The 21,508-nt window shown below is 45.7% G+C and overlaps 1 long non-coding RNA gene across 1 annotated transcript in view; it reads right to left on the reverse strand.

The window, feature by feature from the left end:
• The window catches only part of LOC138504790 (uncharacterized), a 78,032-nt gene that overhangs the window by 12,553 nt on the left and 43,971 nt on the right, over positions 1-21,508 (reverse strand). Inside the window, exon 2 of the long non-coding RNA XR_011279971.1 lies at positions 4,930-5,033. This is a non-coding gene — a long non-coding RNA (uncharacterized lncRNA). The remainder of the gene's footprint in view (positions 1-4,929; positions 5,034-21,508) is intronic.

Below are 21,508 nucleotides of genomic sequence, written 5' to 3' on the forward strand. Positions count from 1 at the left end.
AGACACAGAGTAATCAGGCGATTCATTTCTTGGACATCACTATCTACCATGAAGAAGGGAGACTTCTGGTAAATCCGTACCATAAACCAACTGATAAAAACTCCTGTCTACAATATACTAGCCATCACATAAAACATCAACGTGACAATCTCCTCTGCCGCTGTTGCTCTCTTTATTGGGGAATTTGCTGACCATGGAAGCAAGGAATTGCTACAAGACCTACACCCCGCCACAAATACTCAGATTTGATCATTCAGAGCTAGAAAGGCCACCCCCACTCCTGAAGCAGGGATGAAACTGCACACCAAAATGCCCTAAAAAGCTGCCTGCCAAGCCCATCATGGTGCCATGGAAGAAGAAAGTGCTTGGCATTGAACTTGATAATTATTGTCCATCTTTTAAACTCTCTCCCATTCTTCTTTAACTTGCTTCATTCTCCATGCTCCACTCGTCAGTCATTAGACTATGTTACAGGGATTTCTACCAAACACGGCTGCCATTTGCATAGTCTCCAGTGTGCATGTGCTCTCTCCCTATCTATATGCAGTGCTCTCTTTGACGGCCCTGCCTTTCTTCTGTGACTTACTGCAATGTGTTCTGCTATAGAGTGATGTGCAACTACAATATGATTTAATATCACATAAAATAATGTAACATATTCTTTTTTAACAGAAGTCACCAAGGGCCAACTTTGAGACCTATGCAGAAGGTGCATATTCACAACACCATTTGAGCATGGAGACGATGCACATCGTACATTGTGCAACATAAGGTTATGTTATGTTACTGGAATGTATACCACATGCACCTCTGTCACTCCTTCTCTTGCTCTCTATCTCTTTGTCTCTGTTGCTCTCTCACTATATCTCCTGCTCTTTTTCTGTCTGTCTCTCTCTCGCTCTTGTTCTTAGTCTCTCATTTAAGTTAAAAGTGTGTTAATGTTCGTGAAAGAAGCACCACACTTCGGCGGCCTCAAACTGCATTACAGAGTGGGACGCCCCCATTCCATTATCAGCCAAGGCTTCACAGAGCCTACAACTGTGTGGTACCAGTACTGCAGAGTGGGCCAAAAGCTGCATATTTTGCAGCCCCATTCCCAGATATGCTCGATATGCGGCTTGTGTTTGCCAAGCTGTCGGAGAGCAGGAGGCCATTGTGCCATCTCATTCATAGAGTGAACTGACTGAGTGACACTTTGGACATGTTGTTGAAGAGCAAGCGGGGTGCCTGCTCCCATCATTTAATTTGAATGTGTTGAGCAGAATCAAGAGGGTGGCATTGGTGCATGGATTGGGATGGGGTCTGTACCAGGCTCAACAACATGCACCCAGATTTGCCCCAGCCTTCTCCTCACCAACCCCCAAAGAGGTTCCAACGGCTCGTTGCCATGTTACCAGCCCTAAGGGACTACTAACCTCCACCTCCTTTATGTTTGATCACCAATATCCCACTAACCCATGGCTCAGAAGAAGAAGAGTTTACGTACCCAGTTGCCAGATGATATACTGAAAAACATTTCATTAGAGGAAAAGGAAGTTATTATTAATACCTGTAAGGACTTCCCGGGTTATATTATCCACCTACTTTTGATATGATATTTTATTTATATCACACTCATACACAAGTGTTTCAGAGCGCGACCAAGCAAAGGGAGAGGACCAAGGGAGAACAAAAACAATGATCTTACTAGGCCCAGTGACATTAAGAATGCGTAAGTGCATGGAAAAGTGAAAGGGGGAAAGGTGTGTGGAAGGGGGAGAAGTGGAAAGTGCGGAACACAGGAGAGAACAGAAATAAATAATAAGTGCAATAAATAAATAATAAAGGCAGCAAATACGGGTAGTGCAGCCAGCAAGTGGCAAGTGCAAGATTAGTCAGATAGGGTATATCTGATAAGTGTAGAAGAAGAATGGGGATCTGTATGGGTACAGATACAGATCCCAGTGCAAGGGGTGGCTCAGAGGTAGTGCAGGAGGGAGGCAGGACAGAGGGTGGCCAGGTGCCCATGCCGAGAGAAAAAAACAGATCTGCAAGGGACAGGAGGGGCAAAGGCAGAAGCGAAGAGGAAGGTCTTGAGGTGTTTCCGGAACCGGAGATGGCTCACCTCAAGTTTCAAGGTGGCCGGGAGGCTGTTCCAAAGGGAGACCCCAGCCGATGACAGAGATCTCCCCCAGCTCGTTTCTTATCAAAACGACTGCCCTGAGGGAGTTAGAAGTAGAGGAGCGAAGGGCTCCAGAGGAGAGGTATTTACGGAGGAATAGTTGAAGGTATTTTGGACCCAGGTACCAGAAAGGCTTGAGGACAATGTAGAGGGTTTTAAATGTAATCCTTGCATCCAATGGGAGCCAATGAAGGGATTTCAGAGCTGGAGAGATACGATCCCAGGGCTTGAGGCCAAGGACAAGTCTTGCAGTCCTGTTCTAGATTACTTGTAAAGGACGGAGAGTGGAGGCAGGAATAGAGTCAAAGATGACCCCCAGATTCTTAGCCTTGAAAGATTTGGTCAGTTTCCAGCAGTATGTGCAGAGGTGCAAGTAATTGAACTTTGACTGAGCAGACAAGAAGATGGGCATTTCCGAGGGTCACCATTCTTGCCTTTATGGACGCAAGTTTTGAGGGTAACCACACGTATATATGTAGAATATGATACATTCTTGTGGATGCAAAGCCGGGCCCCATGGCCCACTTGACCACACCAGAAAGTTCTGCGCTCCTTAGCTCCCCACACTCTTGACTGACTCTCGGTTGTGAACCTTTCCCCGTACCCAGCATTCTCCTTCTCCCCTTAGCCCCCAGACTAGTGCACTGCCAACTGTCAACCTTTTCCCTCTTCTCCCTCTGCATACTCTGTTCCTTCCCGCCCTCTCCTTTAATTCCACTGTACAGTTAGAATCATTTGGCCCAGCATCTGCATATACCTTATCGTATTGTGCTGCGTTTTCGTGCCTGCACCCACCATAAAGCTTCTCCCAACAGCTGTAGTATGTATGTAATGCGTTTATTGGGTAACTAGTGCCGTACAAATGATGAGCAACATAAGACAACATAATGGTACAGGTCTTCAGAGGAGCATACTGTGCAGTCACATATTGGTCTCTGTCCCATTGCGCTCCATGACCACGGGGAATACTTTCTCAATGTGGTTTGAGATCCTAGCACAGATATATGTGGTCACGGGGCTTGCCACAAAAACCTAGAAAGGCCAGCCAGCATTCTGCTCCATTGGTGGGCATGTGCTTGCGCTTGAGCTACTCCCTAAGTTGTGCCCAGGTTAACCAAATAAGATTTAGGTCAGGAGATTCAGGGGGGACTTCAAACCGACGTGTGCCCCTATGTCCCCATAAAGGCTGATTGAGAGAGTGATTGGGGTCATTATCCTGCACAATACATAATCTACAGGTGTCCTACAGGTGATGCTGCCTCGCATAGGGCAACAGACCCTGCATAATTATATTCTCTTAAGGAGGCCTGTGTTTGTTACGCCCTAAGAAGAAATCGTGTTTCCTGGGACACTTTTTACTTGTCACCCAAGGTATGTACTTTCATTGGATGCTTTGGGGGCTTGCTTGAAAAGTATCCTTTCCTCTGGAGGCAATCCCTTAACACATTTCCAAGATGACAGTAGTCTCATTCGTGAACAGATGTCCTGAAGTCTTCCCCTACCCCCATCCAATAGGGTGACCAGGTGTCCCTGTTTTCTAGGACTGTCTCAGAATTGAGTGCCTTGTCCCCCTGTCTTCCTGTCCCAGGAGTTATTTTCATTTCCCGGTTGTCCCGAAATGCTGCAGCGTTTCGGGACAGAAAGAAAAAACCAAAAAAACGACCAAGAAAATGGCTGCCGGGAAAGGGAAAACGGAGTCCGTTTTCCCTTTCCATGGTGGCCATCTGGAGCGGGCGTGCTGAGAACAGAAATGTTCCCAGCGCGTCCGCTCCCGAAAGATGACAGAGAAGAAGGTAAGTGGGGTTGAGGGTAGGGGGAAGGGAAAGGGAAAAGAAAAAGAAAAAAGACGCACCAGAATCCCCGGCGGGGGACGATGGTAGCCTCCAACCGTGTGGAGGCGCGGTGCGAGGATGGCCCTGATTCGAGCCTCCACACGGCTGGAGCCTGCCACGCTGCCCGCCATGGATAAAGGAGGTAGAAGTTAAGTGGGGAGGGGTGGGGAGGGCAGGCAGGTGGGAGGAAAGCGGGAAAAAATAAAAAATAAAAAAACCCTTACCTGAGTTCCCGGTGGGGGCGAAGGCAGCTTCTCAGCCGTGGGGAGGTTCAGAGCAGAAATGGCCCGCTTTGAGCCTCCTCATTGGCTGAGGGGCTGCCACGCCACCCGCCGTGGACAAGGAGGCTGGAATCCCGGCTGACAATCGAGGGATTCTCAGCCGGGTAACGACCCGGCGAGAGCTAATCAGAATGCGTGTTGCATTTTGCTGGACTCTCGCCGGGCACTAATAAAAGAAATTAAATGAACACTGTCCAATTTCCCATCCAAATATAATGCATTGTGTGATGGAGGAATGCATATTATTACTGCACATATGAGGTGTTGCGGAAGAGCAGAAACCAGGTGCAGGATGCTATGAAGACGGGAGGAGGGCATACAGCACTGCAGTGGCGGAGAATGGGTATGAACATGATTTGAAAGTAAGAGATGCATAGGAAGCTTGAGTGAGAATTGAAGCAGAGTTGGAAGCGACAGGGACAGCTGATGCCACTGCTAATAGCAGTGTTGAATAATCCTGCTGACTTCTACTGATGCACTGATGTTTTTATGTGTTTACTTAGGCGGACAACTGCATCATGGAACCAGACCAGCCAAATAAATATTTTTGAGTCTCACAGCAAAGGGTACAGGAAAGAGCATATTTAATATTGACCGTGTAGAGCTCCACGCCCAGCCCAGAGTTCAGAGCCACAGCAGATGACATCTTACTGACCTTCATCCTGTGACCTTGCAAATGGTCACCTTTAGCTGCCACACGGTCTTCTTGTCATCTTCTTGTCTGGTTGCAGCAGCTCATATATCATCTTGCACAGACTCCTGGAGCAAAGCACAAGCAAAAGGAAATCTTACTGTAGCAACATCCAACAGCTATGAAAACTATATGGAAAATTGTAACATTTTCGTGGCCTGCTAAATATGGAGGGTTGCCATGTATATGTACCCGCTTCTCCTGCATAATATTCTATTGTACAACCAGTACTTCAGTTAAGCCCTCCTTGGATTTTTTAATATCTAGAAAAAGTTCCAAAACTTTTTTTTAAATCCTCTGTGTACAAAACAGACCACACCCACTCCTGCTACAGTGCTGTACAACAATTACCCATCAAAATGCTTAATTATCCTCTTCTGTGTATGTGTTTTCCCACTGGTGTGGTAGCCGTTGTCAGACCGTGTGAGTGGAATCCTGAGAGTGAGAAGCCAGAGCTGGATTTCTCGCTCAGCTTGGTGCTTATCTCTTGGCTCTGGCCTTTAGGCATTGCAAGGACAGCAGATAGAGCAGGGACAGCAGGTGTGGGAGCTCCCGGGTTGCAATGCACAATGACTACCTGCAAGGTCATGTTCAAAACAGGGTCCTTCAAATGGGATAGAACGGTAAGAGAAGGGCTACGCAACGCAAGACACGTAAAAGACTGCAGTTTCATTTTTTCCATTCCTTGCCACCTTAAGTACTCAATGAAGGCGGGGCACCTTAATCAGGGACTAGTGATGTTTCTCACCCTTTGCCGTCAGAAATAGCCAATGAAAAAAGGTGCAAACAGCTGGCAAGTCGAACCACGCACTCTGCAGGAGGTTAACATCTCTGTATCGGCGTGGGCCCTAGTCCCACAGCAATTAAAAATTGAAATAGTGAGATGAAAGAGAGACACATATCTGTCTGACACTATATTGATTTTTCTTACAAAAGTAATAAAAACTCAATAATTGAAAATGTACGGCAGTAATGCATAGCTAAAGAATCTGGCTGTGGACTGGAAACTAAAAAGCCCTGTTGAAGGTAACAGAGCTTGAAACCTGTGCCTGTCCCTGCTGATACAAAGGGGACACTAGCTTTATCCTCATGGCACTGAGGGCCCGATTCTGATGTAGGAGCAGTGAGGGTGGTAAATACCACGCTTCACTGCACCGTTTCCTGAGGCCCAAGTACCACGCTTATTCTGAACTGGTCCTGGGCACCAGTGCAAAGGACAACACAGAAGTGTTGTAAACTGTGTGCGATCAGCCAGTTTCAGAATTTACAGGCGATTTTCAAGTTCTCTGCAGCATTTTCATTATATTTCATGACAATCACAATTTTGTGCATTAATAATTGCAGGGCCATTGTTAACAGGGAAGCCTAGGAACAGTTTAAAGTCTGTAGGTCAGCCTGGTCGAGAGTCAACATAGCCCAAACTTTCAGGGTGGGCGGGGCCTAGAGCCCGCTCTTCTCAATGGTGTTGCGCCACTTGCTGTTCATGCACACGGTGTGGTCCGAGCTGAGTGCAGGATGATGCTTGGTACTGTGGTATTTATAATCTACACTTCTGGGAGATTTATTTAATTTTCACCTCCAAAAATAGCTTTTTTGAATTAGCTTTCTTCATATGTATTTTTATTCTATAGCTTTTGTCAACCCAATAACAAGTACAGTAGTAGCAAAGCATTTATACCTCGGGGTAGAAGCTTATGTATACTTGGAATAGCAAGTCTCCTGGCTTGGAGCCTAGGGGTTAGGTCCCATAAAGCTGCAGATGTTTCTATCAGTGTTCTGGGTTAGTGCCACTTCTCATCCACTGTGTTTGTTTTGGATGTGAGACGAGGGAGTACGGTGCCCTTACCACAGCAATCCTGGTTTTACTCCCCCACAATAGTGAAACTGCAGTGAGCGAACCACCACCAAAGGAGGTGCCGTATATGTATGAAAATTTCACACTGTCGCAAATGTGGAGGAGTGGCACCAGATTGAACCTGCAAAGTAACGCTTTCCCAAATTGGCATTTGCCAGGTTGGTTTCCATCCAGCCCTAGCAACCGGCACACAGGTTTGTAAAGTAGCACTTTCTGGGCTCCCTCGCAAAAGACTGACAGCATCAGAATAGGTGTTAATTACCGAAAATGTCAGCAACCGATACTACGATTTTTTCGGTGAGAATTGGGCCCTGAAACAGTATTCTGCAGGTCCAGCATAGATGAGTGGGTACACAGTCCGATATGTCCCACACGATTTGAGCCTCTGGAATGTTTGTGGAGAGGAAACTGAAAGGGCCGATGCTCCAAGTGTACAGAAGCTTTGACCCCATATTGCCTACTGTATGTATTTGATAAATTTGTCAATGGGTAACAAAAGCTATACAATAAAACATAAAAAATACAAGGGAGCTCATGTTGCTCCAAACGTACATTGTAATTTACACAGCGGAGTGCAAATGTGCAGGGCAATCAGTGGCATAAACGCATGTATGTCGCCTTTTGCCCTGCACATTTGCACTCGGCAATGCACATGAGTAAACGCTGCCTGGCATGCTTGCATGCCAGACAGAATTCACTTTTAGTTGTGATTAATTTTATTTGTGAATGTTGCTCACCATGCGGGCATGGTAAGCAGTGTTCACAATTACAATTAAACCATGTCCAACATGCGAGCATGTTCAGCACTGTTTAATTGTAATTGCACACGCTGCCTGACATGCAGGAATGTGAAGCAGCGTACACAATGGTTCCCTATGGGGGAATAACTGCTTTATCCTGGTGCATAAAGCTGGTGGACCCCATAGGGATCGGGCATGAAAATCCATGTCGGCGCAAATGTCGGAGCATTTGTATGGCAGAGAAGAAGGAAAGTGGAAGAAACGCAAGTTATGTTCCGCCCCTCCTCTCAGCCACATAAATGATTGAAAATGGGATGTGACGTTAATGGGAGACGGTAAAGCTTTACTCAAGTTTTTTACGCCTTCCATTAACGTTACGCTCCTGGTGAACATGAGCTCCTGGGACCATTAAAAAATGCTCTCACAAACTGCTCCTCATTTGTAGACCTTTGGCCTAAAGCACTTTACAATCCAACTGGCATGAAAGAAGCTCATATAAACATATAAACATATATAGATATATAGCATAAGCGCACCCCTATGTTCCACCATGCTTAACTGGGTGAAACCTTGCATGGGCAGTGCTGATTCCTTCCGTAGCCACATCGTGGAGAAAGTTGAGAGGAGCAGTTGGTTTGTCATACCAACAATGGAGTAGAAAAAAAATCAACCAGATGTCACCAGATGCGTCAATAGGCAAAAGGGACATCACGTGTCAGCCGATACTACACATCTCAATAACAAATGCTGCAACTGACAAAATCGTGAATGCTTTAAAAATGGCTAAATATCAGTACAACACTTTCTTAAAATAACCACAGTGAAATACATTATTTGAAACACCTTCTAAGATTTTATATTCATATTTATTTATTTATTTATTTATTTATTTAACATTGCTCTTAACATCAAATATTACAAACACATAACCTTCCCTCCCTTCCCCGAAATCTCAATGGATCAGTCCTTGACTGTGCGCTGCATCCCAGGTAATGTTTGTGCAGTATCATTCAGGGCCATTTTTCGTTATAATTTTGCAGCAACCCCATCTTGTCTGAAATCTCTTCATCAGCACAGACTGATTCCTGTCCCCACCTCCCTGATATATAAATCTGTTTTTCATTCTAGGGCCCATCTCCCTTCACGGACATCTGTGATACCCTTCTACATTCCTGAGCCCAATTTGAGCCAGACTGTTCTAGATTCATGGCGGCCTGTTGTCCCGGGAGGACACAAGGTTCACTCAGAAGTAATCAGCAGTTTGTTTCCATGCACCCTCCCTTCTCCAGTTGCATTTGATGTTGTAACACCCCCTTTTCAGCAGTCACCCATCTTTACACGTCCTTAAGCCATTGCTCTATGAACAGACTTCTCTGGCATTCCCACGATAAAGCCATCCTCCTTTTCGCCAACAACACAAGGAACCTTTTCATAGACTTCTTTTTCTCCCCCTTCTCCTCCCGGGAACACACCCAGCAGACATACTTTTGTTTTGCACTCAAAATTCCCTTTCACCAGCTTGTTCACCCTTCTCAACACCCCTTGCCAGTATCTTGCAATAACTGGCCATTCCCATACAATGCACCCAATAACAAACTTTCCTTACTGACATCTAGGCCTCCTATGTGATCTCATCAGGGGCATAAAGTCTGAGTAGAAAGTTAAACTAAATCAGTTTAGATCTTGCATTCGTCGATACTGCCTTAACTTGTGCACACATCTTCAACCATTGCTGCTGCTCTAGTGCTTTACCCATATTATTCTCCTATTTTTCTTCCACCTTGAGCTGTTGTATGGCTATACTATCCCGCTGTCCCTGGTATAGCCCAGACACTGTGTTCCTCCGTCCCCATAGTTAGTATTGTGTGGCCTATTGGTGTTGACCGTGGCTCTTCCGGTATCGACTTCCATTTGGATGCTAACACCTTGACTACTTTACCATAGCTCAGAAATTGTCCCTTTGATATTTCAAACGTCTCCGCTCCTCTAATAAAGGGAAACAGTTGTCCATCCACAAATAAGTCCCCCAATTATAATTTGTAGTATGGGAGGCTAGGCCCTCCATCTTCACATTTCTCGCGCATTGTTGAATGTGCGACCCAATTATTCCCTCCTGCCCATAGGAGTTCCATGATCTTGATGTTAAGTAGTTTAAAGAAGGGTTATTTATCACATACTGTATATTTATGTAAAAAAGCTTGGGGAGAATCACCATTTTACATACCCATATCCTGGCAATCACGGCGAATGGTAATTCCTTTCAAAGATGATGGCGTTGACTATGTTATTGAGTTCCCTTCCCATGTTTTATTGAAATGCGTCCTTTATCTCATAATGTATTAATATTCCCAAATACCTGAATTAGTATATTTCAGGAAGCACCTCCCTCGCTTCTCTCTGAGTATCGCTAGGGGGAAGATTACCGATTTCTTCTCGTTTTTCCTAAAACCCAACATTTCTCTAAACTTCCCTAAATCTTCCATCATCTACCGAATGTGTACCTTTGGTGACGAACAAGTAAAAAGTTCAAGGGTGCTCACAGTCTCCCTATCAACAAGTTGAATCAAACCATAAACATCTGTACATGCACGGTACTTGGTGTTGACATTATACTCTTCTGAAATGTACATCATAATATTTAAGGACAAACAGATTGTATTTAATACCTCATCGGATGCAGTGAAAAATAATATGAAAGTCTATGAATTTCAGACAAAGTCCGTCTTCAGGGCTAAGCACTATACAACACAAAAAACATACATTAAAGGTGCCAAATTGTAATATCAAAGCAAGAGAAAATGGCGGTACACACAAAACATCTAAAATTATGAGGTAGAAAAACACAAAAAGGGAAAAAAAACACCAAAACATCAATTTAAAAAAACAAACACCATTCTTCTTAGATGTAAGATTCAAAAAATCCATTTATGTGAATCCACAACGATGATATCCCTAACGTGTATGCATTGTCATTATTTTCTTCCGGTAGTTACATATACATGTTTTACGAATATGCAGCCCACTTAGGGTGACCAGACGTCCGGGTTTTCCGGGGACAGTCCGGGGATTTCACCCTCCGTCCCGGGGTCCCGGAATTTTTTTTCATTTTTGAAAAAAAAAACGTCCAGGGTTTGCATGTTTGGGGGGCTGCAGTAATTAAAACAGTAATTATTTTTCATAACACTTTCAGAATTTTGAAGTTTGGCTCGAACCACTAACCTCTCAGGTACAAGTCAGATTACTTACTGACTGTGCCACAGTAACTGACTTGGAAATTATTGTACGGCAAGCCATTTCATATCAATTAGAGCTCACGCTTCTTTTGAATTAATATGTCACGATTCACAGACAAAACTGCACAAATGAGATTATATACAGTTTATAGAAAGGAGAAGTGCTAGAAATATGGTTGGGGCGTGTTGAGGGAGGAGCAGTAATTGTTGGGCTGCGATGGGGTAGTCCCTCTTTTATGTTGTTGGCCGTCCCGGTTTTTTGTTTTGAAAATCTGGTCACCCTAAGCCCACTGCTTTTTTAAATCGTTCAAACATCAAGCCTGCAGTTAATGCATCGCAATAATTATTATTAATCATTAACAGACTTAATAAGGTTAGCAATTGTTCTCTATTTCTTCGAGTGAAATGGGAAAAAAGGAGATTCTCCGAGTTATATTTTTCGGCACTGCGAAAGTTTGTTCCACACATGGCTTCGGTCGTGCGTTGTGTACGTCTTTTAAAGAAGGCAGTGCATTACAGAACAGATCGCATTCAGAACAGATGTCAAGTCCCATGTGTTTGCTTAGTATTAATGTCGTCTTTCAGAACAGAAACATCTTTTTCATGCACTGAGGAGACATTACATTTGCGATGCTCGAGCCGGCTAACAAATGCGGTCGTGGATGTGTTAACCATGACTTTACAAAGGGACTGATTTATTAGCGGCAGCTTCTATAAATTTCTCTCGGGGTTTGCACGGAAGCCACTCATCCCCTGACTAATTCATTTAAGGCCTACTTGCAGTTTGGAAGTGGGATTTCCCAAATCCCGCAGAAATCAATCTTAACAGCAGTGCGCTCCTGATTCCTTCGCTAATCGAGCAATCTTTCAGTATATTCTCTAAACCACATTCGAGCAAACAAGTGAGCGCCATCCCAATGTATACACGGCCAAAAGGTCAGCGGGTCGAATCAGAGGTAGTCCCGAATCAGAGGTAGACCCGCCCCTTCCGTTAATCAAACCTGATTGACATAGTGTAATGGGTAAAGGAAGGAATGTGCATGGAGATTCTGAGCAGGAGGCCCTACCCTTTAAATAGAGATTGGCAACTGCAGGGCAGGAATAAAGGGGCAGTGGATTAATGTGATGGGTTAACCTGCACAGCAGGATGGATCACTTGTTCCTTAATCTACAAGAGAACCCCCCCCCCACCTTAAGATGCAGGTCATGATTTCAGGTGAGCCCAGAGGATGGTCCACAGTGTGGGATGCATTTAAAGGCCCCAAACAGAGGTCCCTTTCACATGAATGGCAGGCATTTAAACACTGAAACAAAAACTACCTGCCTTTTGCTTTTGTTTTTCAAGTAAAGTTAAAGAGGCCTACCTGTTATTATCAATGGACCAGCAGCAGTTTAATTAAGCAATATGCCCCGAGCGGCGAGGGCATTACAGGAGTCTCTAGTACACTAGGAATGAGTAATAAGCAAAACAAATGCAGCACAGAAAATAATACTTTTGTGTTGGTTCAGATCAGATAGCACTATGGTTAGAGGTTCCCCCTGCAACACCCCTCAACCCCCCAATAGGCAATGTAAAGAGATAGGAGGAGAGAAAAGTATTCAGGAATGGCACCAATCAAACAGAATATCAGTCCCACTTTCCACCAAAAAACACAAGAGAAAAACGGAATTGACTTTCCAGCTGACAGAATGGCTTTTAAAACTGTCTTTAGAATTGACTGGGCAAAAACACCAAATGTGGTCAAAAACACTTAAATTGCTCTGAATTCTTATGGGAGCCGCTTTGAATAGTTGTACACAAACACAAGCAATGATTTAGTCCAAAGAAAACATATGAAATCTTAAAATCCAAGTTGGAAGCATGTAAAATCTTTCAAATCTTTAAATTTGCGGCAAACTTTTCATTGTGCGATATTCGCGGTAACAGGAGAATTGGGTTCCATGGATAGCTATGGATGTTGGCTACAAGTAGGAGTTGAAATTGTGTTTCTATCACAAAAACTGAGGGAGTTACAGAGGTTTTACTAAAGGTTGTTTTTGCAAGATAGGCACAAGAATGGAAAATAGGAATGCACTTTGAATTGACAGATAGGTTTTTTTATGCTATATTAAAGACTACCAAAAAGTAGAATGCCACACAGGAAGGTAATTCACGACCGCTCATAACAGTTCAGGCATGATACTCTACTTTCTGTTTGGTTTGGGAATTGCTTTCTTAATCAATCAATAGGAAGTTAGTGTTTAGGAACACATATGAGAGAAGGGTCTGTACAAAGATAGTTCTAACAATACTGGTTCTGAATGAAAGATGGGATGGGTTTAAGATAAAGACAAGACTATGCAAAATACATATGCTATGGGCCACAATTCTTCCTATTCATACTCACAGGAAAAGTTTTTAAATGGGACCGTCATCTTTGGTCAGGATTTGGTCTGGTCTAGGAAAAACAGCACCTCAGGAACGGGACTGGATCCTCTAGGCCGGTCACTGTATTGGCACAGGATTTGCTCTCCTAGTCTGTGGGTATTTGGATCATCTCAATGGCGAGTTCCTCAGGCAGGCTTAGTGGTGGCAAACCAGAGAATTTCTGGATACTTGTTCAAAATGGCCTTCTCACACCACACAGTGCTTTACTGAGTAGAGAAAATACATTTGAGGATTGGGGCCCTGCTGGAAATCAATGGTCTCTATTGCTGGCAAGAGATTTGGCATCTGGATCTGAAAGAATATTTAAAGCTGGATGTAGGAAGCTGGATGAGATTGCTTCGCCGGAATCAGAAAAGTGGCTGGATCAGAGAGTCCCTATGTGCTCTCAGCTGTCTCTATTAATCCCTTAAAAATGACAAAGGGGTGTATGGGCCGGCTTAGCTAAGCTTGCCCCTGTGAAAGGTGATTGGGTCAGAGTCTACTCTCTGCCTTGATAGGAGGAGAGAAACAGAGTGTCATCTTTATGGTGTAATGTTATGATGCTGAGAATTCACCGCTAGCCACTGGAACACAAAGTCTAATTTTGGCAAAATACATATTTACACATGTGCGACCTCTATAAAAATCACATGCACAGATTGCATATTTTACATAGCAGCTATTCCTCAAAACCCCGTAGCTGTGGGATCTTCTCTCTGCTTTCTACGGAATTTTGCCCTTTTCACTATGAACACACTTTCCCATTTTTCTGCAAATTTCCAAAAGTGTGCGTGTTTAACATAGGGATATGCATGTAGATTTTCACAATTATAACAGTAATACATTTTGCTTAAAATCACATATCTTGCCATTCCTGTCCAGAACATGTCACACAGTTTTGCCGCCTCTTCACACGTGCAGCCAGAAATTAAATGAACAACTCTGTCATTTTTATATTTTTCACCATTTTGAATAGCAAGTTATAAGTCTTTTAAAAAGTGTTCTTTGTTCATGTTCAGCAACAGATGGTTGATTGGCTCCACCTCTTTTTGTCTCCCTGAAGTCCAGGAGTATGCTCCTCTTTGCTTGTTCCTTCCAGAGGCCATTTACGACCCACTTTACTCTTCCAATTTCCTGTGCTGCAGCTTGGTCCTTGTTCCTTTGCTCTCTGTAGACCAGATTCTGTCCTATCCTGCAATTCACACCTCCCTGTGAGTTTCTGCTGAGGGGAAGGCCCTCCTTCTGGGAAGAAACCTGCTTTCCCAGTTTTCTTCAACTTCAGCCAAGCTAATTACTTCTTAAACTTAACAAAACCCACATTTGTTGGATCACATACAAATACATTTCTTCCTTGGCCTCAAAATCTGTGGAATCAAAAACAATTAAAATCTGTATTCCTTTTTGGCAACAATCCTATGTATGTTTGTTAATTCAGCAGACTTTTGCGTTTTAGGTCATTTTAAAGCTGCCTTAGTACTCCTCTGACAGCTGTCATTCAGGTCGCCCCGGGTACTGCAGATTTTGGCATAGAGCATGGGTGCACAACATACGGCCTGCGGGCCAGTTGTGACCCGCCATGCTCTTTTTTCCGGCCGCGGCCGCCCTCCATTAGGAAAGTCTTTGTTTTCTTCCGGGCCGGACAAAACACTGGCCCTCATTGGCTCAGCACACACACGCGCCACGTCGCTCCTACGAGCCACGTAATGCGTGTGTGCTGCACCAATGGAGGGCCAGCACTACGGCTGGCATGGTCCATAAGGCTTGATGCCGGAAGGCATTTCAGCCTTGGACCACGCCAACCGAAGTGCGATTCCAGAGTTCCAGTTTACCTGCCTTCCAGCCTTCCAGCATGTCTCCGGTAAGTGCTCTGTTTGTGTTTGTGTGTCGGGTTTGTTTTGCTTTATGTTTGTGTGTGTATGTTGAGATGCGGCGGTGGGGGGTGTGTCGGATATGTATGAATGTTTGTATTTGAATGTATTTTGTGTGTATGTTGAGATGCGGGGGTGGGGGGGTGTCGGATGTGTATGAATGTTTGTATTTGAATGTATTTTGTGTGTATGTTGAGATGCGGTGGTGTGAGGGGGTGGGGGGGTGTGTCGGATGTGTATGAATGTTTGTATTTGAATGTATTTTGTGTGTATGTTGAGATGCGGGGGTGCGGTGTGTCGGATGTGTATGAATGTTTGTATTTGAATGTATTTTGTGTGTATGTTGAGATGCGGAGGTGTGGGGGGGTGGGGGTTGTGTCGGATGTGTATGAATGTTTGTATTTGAATGTATTTTGTGTGTATGTTGAGATGCGGGGTGGGGGGTGTGTGTCTGATGTGTATGAATGTTTGTATTTGAATGTATTTTGTGTGTATGTTGAGATGCGGGGGTGGGGGGGTGTCGGATGTGTATGAATGTTTGTATTTGAATGTATTTTGTGTGTATGTTGAGATGCGGGGGTGGGGGGGGTGTCGGATGTGTATGAATGTTTGTATTTGAATGTATTTTGTGTGTATGTTGAGATGCGGGGTTGGGGGGTGTCGGATGTGTATGAATGTTTGTATTTGAATGTATTTTGTGTGTATGTTGAGATGCGGGAGTGGGGGGGTGTCGGATGTGTACGAATGTTTGTATTTGAATGTATTTTGTGTGTATGTTGAGATGCGGGGGTGGGGGGGTGTCAGATGTGTATGAATGTTTGGATTTGAACGTTTTTTGTGTGTATGTTGAGATGCAGGGGTGGGGGGGGTTGTCGGATGTGTATGAATGTTTTGATTTGAATGTTTTTTGTGTGCTGAGTTGGGGGGTGGGCGTTCGGGTCTGTATTGGTGCTGGTTTGTGTGTGCTGATTTGGGGGGTGGGGGTTTGGTTGGGGGTGAGGGGGCCATGGGGTGGGGGGTTTGGTTGGGGGTGAGGAGGCCATGGGGCATAGTGTTTGGTTGCGGGTGAGGGGGCCATGGGGCATAGTGTTTGGTTGGGGGTGAGGGGGCCATAGGGCATTGTGTTTGGTTTGGGTGTAAGGGGGCCATGGGGTATAGTGTTTGTTTGGGGGTGAGGGACATGGGGCATAGTGTTTGGTTGGGGGTGAGGGGGACATGGGGCATAGTGTTTGGTTGGGGGTGAGTGACATGGGGCATAGTGTTTGGTTGGGGGTGAGGGGGACATGGGGCATAGTGTTTGGTTGGGGGTGGGTGACATGGGGCATAGTGTTTGGTTGGGGTGAGGGGGCCATGGGGCATAGTGTTTGGTTGGGGGTAAGGGGACCCTGGGGCATAGTGTTTGGTTGGGGGCGAGGGATCCATGGGGCATAGTGTTGCACTCCAAGAGTGAACCCAATAATAAAGCTAAAACAGGCACAGTTAGGAGATGTTCATCTTTGGCTTTTTGAGGAAACCTGACTCAACGAAGGCCATATTCCTCTTGGGCAACCCAAATAGCAAACTGTAGCAGTCCAAAATAACGGCATGTCCAATCTAGGGTCAATAAAATATATATAAGTTAATTAAACAGGTGAGATACAATAACTAAATACAAATAAATTATAACAATGGAAAATGTGTAGTACAAAATGTAAGTTTGAAATGCAAATAAAAATTGTTACCCCTCAAAAACATTCTTTTTCCATGTGTTTAGTACAACTTGGGGGTTTAAAAAGCCTCCTGCCACGCCCGCCTACCGCCCCACCCACATTTACTTTTTGGCCCACTATAGCCCTCATGTAAGGTACTTTCGGCCCTCTGTCAAAATCAGTTGTGCACCCCTGGCATAGAGGCTGTCAGTTTTTCAGACTTTGTATGTTTCACAATGCTCCATTTGATACATGAATTTAGCACCAGGCAAGGTTGTGAATGTTGAAAAGGGTTGTGTGTTAGGCATTTAGGAGTTTTTGGAAACAAAGCAAATGTCATTTGTAGGCACCTATTTGGGCTTTTGCAAAGTGCTGCTTTTCTCTCTTCACTCTGTTTGCTGGTCATGGAGCCCACTGGCACCTTTTCTGCATGGTGTGCTCTATTCCCCTGCACTTGCACCATGGGTGGCAGGTTGTGCATCCCTCTTTTTGTTTGCTGAAGCACACGGTTTTTGTAGGTTTTTGGCACGCACAAGTGTTTGCCGCCATTGTTGCTGTTTCTTTTCCCACAGCTGGCAGGGTGATGCCGCATAGCATAGCTGAGTGGGTCAATACATCCCACAGAGCGCCCCCTCCTGACTTGATTTTGACCACCCGTCAAGGGGAAGTCAGGAGATTGGGATGTTCTTTTCTTTTGTCCATGTGGAGAATTTCAGCTGCTTCTCCCGTCAGTGCTGGAGCGACACGCTCTCCTTGCCGGTTCTGGTCAAGAGTATTGCTGGTTCTGGTTGGCAGTATGGAGCGGCACTCCGGGCTCCTAGGGTCTTTCCTCCCGGTCCCCGAGTGGTCCTCCTTGGTAATCCTTTGGATAATTCTTAGTCCAGATGCTAGAAGATAGAATAGAGCATGGTTATGGATATTTTCCCACTACTGTGTCCACACGTCATTTGGGGACATCAGCAGTGGGAAGGACACTTGCATTGGTTCTAATTGGCACTATTCCCCATTTGTGTTTCCGGTAGGTTCCTCTATTTGCTGAAAAAAATGCCTGGGATGGCAACTCTTCAGCTGGTTTATGTGGACCCACTTGTCTTCCGATCCCTTACCCATTGCTGCAATGACTCTGATGAAGCTTTCTTCGCTCTTCAAGTCAACTCAGGTGAGGACAGACTCCTTCCCGTCATTTAACTGAATCGGGAGGAAGAGCTGTTCACCCTTTTTCAATATGCCAGCCAAGTTCTGTGCTGATTTGATGTCAATTTTGGCTATGGACTTGGGATTTTTGAATTGTGCATCAGGATAACATTTCAATGTATCTCCCTTCAGGGTGGAATGCCACTTGAGACTGGAAGGGAGGCTGATTTGCAAAAATGGAGAAGCGTTCACTTCACCGTTGGGTGGTCCCATAGCTATGACGGTTATGTGGGGTGTATCATTGTTCTCAAAGTAGAACCTAACTAGGTCCGGTTTTTCCTCAACCATGTGGCATGTGCCATTTAGACTCACAGGGTTGATGCTTTGCTTTAATTTAATTGGCATGTGGGTCTGGGTCCAGAGGACCTTGTTGACACAATCTATGAGGGGAGACAGCCTACGCAGGATGTCGTTCCCTAATAGACAGGGAGTTCACTCTGGCACCACAACCAAGACCGGGTGCTTCATTTTGTGTCGCCCAATTTTAATTTCCAGCTCTGCAGACCCTTCAACAGGAATTTCCTTCCCATCAAAGTTCTGGAGCTGTCCAGGAAGAGGGGTGAGAGGGATTTGGTATCCCTCCCCCATCCCAAATTTAGCTGCTCAAAGACCCTCTTTGACAGCAAGGTGGCTTGGGATCCAGTGTCCACCAGTGTTGCACATTGCCCTTGCACCTGGATGGAGACGTAGAATCTACCTCCCTTCTCCTTCAAGGGGCAAAGGTAATGGGTGTTCTGGGCAATCTTGATGGTCAATTTATCTTATTTCTTACTCTGACACTATGATTGTTGGGTCAAGAGACGGTGTCGGAGTTTCAGAATCTGGCATGAAATGCTGACACACCGCTATCTGGGGAGTCTCGGGCTACCCTGGTTCTGTTTCTGGGCTACCCCCCATTTCTGGATGCAGTCAACAGAAGTGGTTGGTGAGGTTTGGGGTTCCTCTTGGGCTGGTTCGGGGTTGCTCCCCCCTTCTAGGAGGCGGTCTCCAGAATGGAGTTGGATAGTTTGGGTTTCTGAACACCCAGTATCATGCTCTGTGATTTGAGGAGTCATGAGTTCCTCCCTTTCTAATTCAGGGCTGTCCCCCCCTTTTCGGAGATAGTCCTCAGAAGGGCGTTGGGGAGCTGGGGCCACCCCCCCTTTTGGAGGCAGTCACCAGAATTGTTTTGAACAAGGGGATTTTCTTGCTGATCATTCTGGGGTTTGATGATGGGCGGTTTTAACTCAGTCCACACATCTATCCAGACTTGATCAAGATCTCTTGGGACCAATTTTTCTTTGGGAGGACTTCCCCCATCCCTGAAGGAGAAGATCCTTTTCCCAGAATCCTCTGAGGACCCCTCTCCTTCAAATTGGAAGATTTGCACCTCCTCCACAAAATGGGCCTTTTTAGGCTTTTTATTTCTCCTACCCACCCTCTGTTCTTGGGGTTGCAGGCTTTCGGGGGCAGGAGATTCTGGTTCCGGTTCCTGGGTTTCCAGGGGCTTTCCACAAGTGGGGAAGGAAGCTTCCTCTAAGGCTTTACACCCCCCTTCCCCTGTGCCTCCTCCCTGGGAACCGATGGGTTGTCGGGGTTCTTCCCCAGCCACTGTTCTGGAACACCAGATCCTTTAGTTGAGGAGTTATGAGTCGCCATGTTCATTGGAGGGTTTTGCTGTGCCCTCAACATGCGACCCAGATCCTGTGCCATGTTCTGGACCTGGCGCTCCAGTTGGGACACCCGCTCTGGCTGGTACGGGGTCCTCTGGTCTACCCTTGGTTGATCACAGGAAGGGCATCTATCCCTTCTCCCATAATACCCCTGGTTAGGATAGTTTTGGTACCCCTCCACGCCTGGCCTCCCATCTCCCGGATTGGGCTGTCTAGGCTCAGGAAAGTGGGGAAAGAAAGAAGGGTTGTTTTGGGGGTTGAGGTTTGGCGACTACCGGGGAAAGAAACTTGGCCTGGCATTTGAGGGATTACTGCCCTCCTGGGGAAAGTGAGGAGGGAAGTTCCCTGGGTTGGCAGCTGCCTGGTTGGACCCCCCCCTTGGGCTGGAGGAGTCCACACATAGCCCAGGATGGGCCTGTTGCCCTTGTAGCGTGGGCTGATGTAGTCAGGGGAGTTAGGGATCCCATTTGTAGGATTACCTCCCTGACTCCCTGTTTGGGATTGGCACGAGCGTCTTCTGGGTCTGGGGTTGGTAGGATTCACCGCGGGAAGGTTTTTAGGCCCCCATCTCTAGATCTAAAATGGGGGCAACTTTCACCTCCGCCACCTTAGCAGCAAAAGGTGTGTTGGTTGGCTTTGGGCTTTTGTTAATATTTTTACTTGCTTGTTCAATGACCCAGTCTAGTGATCTTTTCTCATGAAAGTCCCTCACTAGCTGGGTCATAATGTATTTAGGGAGGGCATGAAATAAGGTATTAATAAATTCCCTACTGTCATTGCGCACCCTTTGGTGGTCTTCGCAAAGGAGCGTTTCAGTTCTTGGACACATTTTTGTGGGGCCTGGTCTTCCCCACATTGCAGGTTGTAGGCTGCCTTACGGGCCTCTTGAGGGTTTCTATGAATAGAAAAATGCTTTAAGATGTCCGCCCCATAGGCGGACCATCTTGAATGGTTCTGATCCTCCAGTCCTGCAAAGAAGCTGGAGTATTCAGGTGAAAATATCCCCTTGACTTACTGAATACAGCGTTGGCTGTCCTTCAGGTGGAAAGTCTCCATCATTTGCTCAAACAATTCAAGGTGCTCTCAAACTGAACATTTGGCATTTTTGTGGTAGGGCTTGATGACGCTCCTAATAGCTTTAATTTGCTTCAGGGAATAATTCAGCAGAGCTCTCTTAACTTTGTTGGCCTTTTTAGCTCTCATCACCCTGGTCCACTCATCCCCTGACTCAGAGGCACTGCTACCAGAGGTGTCTGTCTGATCTTCGAGGCTCTCCCTGTTTCTGCAAGCTTGGGAATGGCTGGCAGAATGTGGGGGCCTGGTCTCTTGGGACCGGTGGTGCTCAGAAGCGTCTTCTGATTCTCCCTTGCTCCCAGGATTGGCTGAGTCCCCCCCCCCACTGTCCTAGCTGGGAAGAGGTTTTTAAAATACTCTTTGTGGGCCTAGTCTCATGGTATTCCCCACCAAATGTTACTGACTGATCTCTAGGTATGTGATGTTTCTGATGATCCAGTTCTCTGATTCTCCCTCACTGGAGTCTCCCTGATCAGAGAGGCTGGCCCTAATATTTGGGAATCTGTACATAGATGCCCCCCCATCCATTTCTGGGAGGCGTAGATCCGTCAGTCCCATATTTCCCATTATGTTGAAGTCTACCACCCCAGTGGCCCTTGGTTCATATGAGCCAGTGGACATGGGGGTGGCAGAGTCCATGGAATTGAAGGGATTAAAGTCCCTGATGCCAGGGTTCCTGAGGTTATGCTCAGGGGTTTCTCTCTCCCACCTTACCTCCTCTCTTTCAGCCCCTACATCCTGATGACATGCCAGAATCTGACATTTTTGCTCCTCTATTAAGGCCTTACTGGTCTCTATGATTTGTTCTTGCATGACTGTCTATGGAGCTTGT

Source organism: Ambystoma mexicanum, chromosome 11, assembly GCF_040938575.1.
Source record: "Ambystoma mexicanum isolate Mex_15411 chromosome 11, UKY_AmexF1_1, whole genome shotgun sequence".
Lineage (NCBI taxonomy): Eukaryota > Metazoa > Chordata > Amphibia > Caudata > Ambystomatidae > Ambystoma > Ambystoma mexicanum.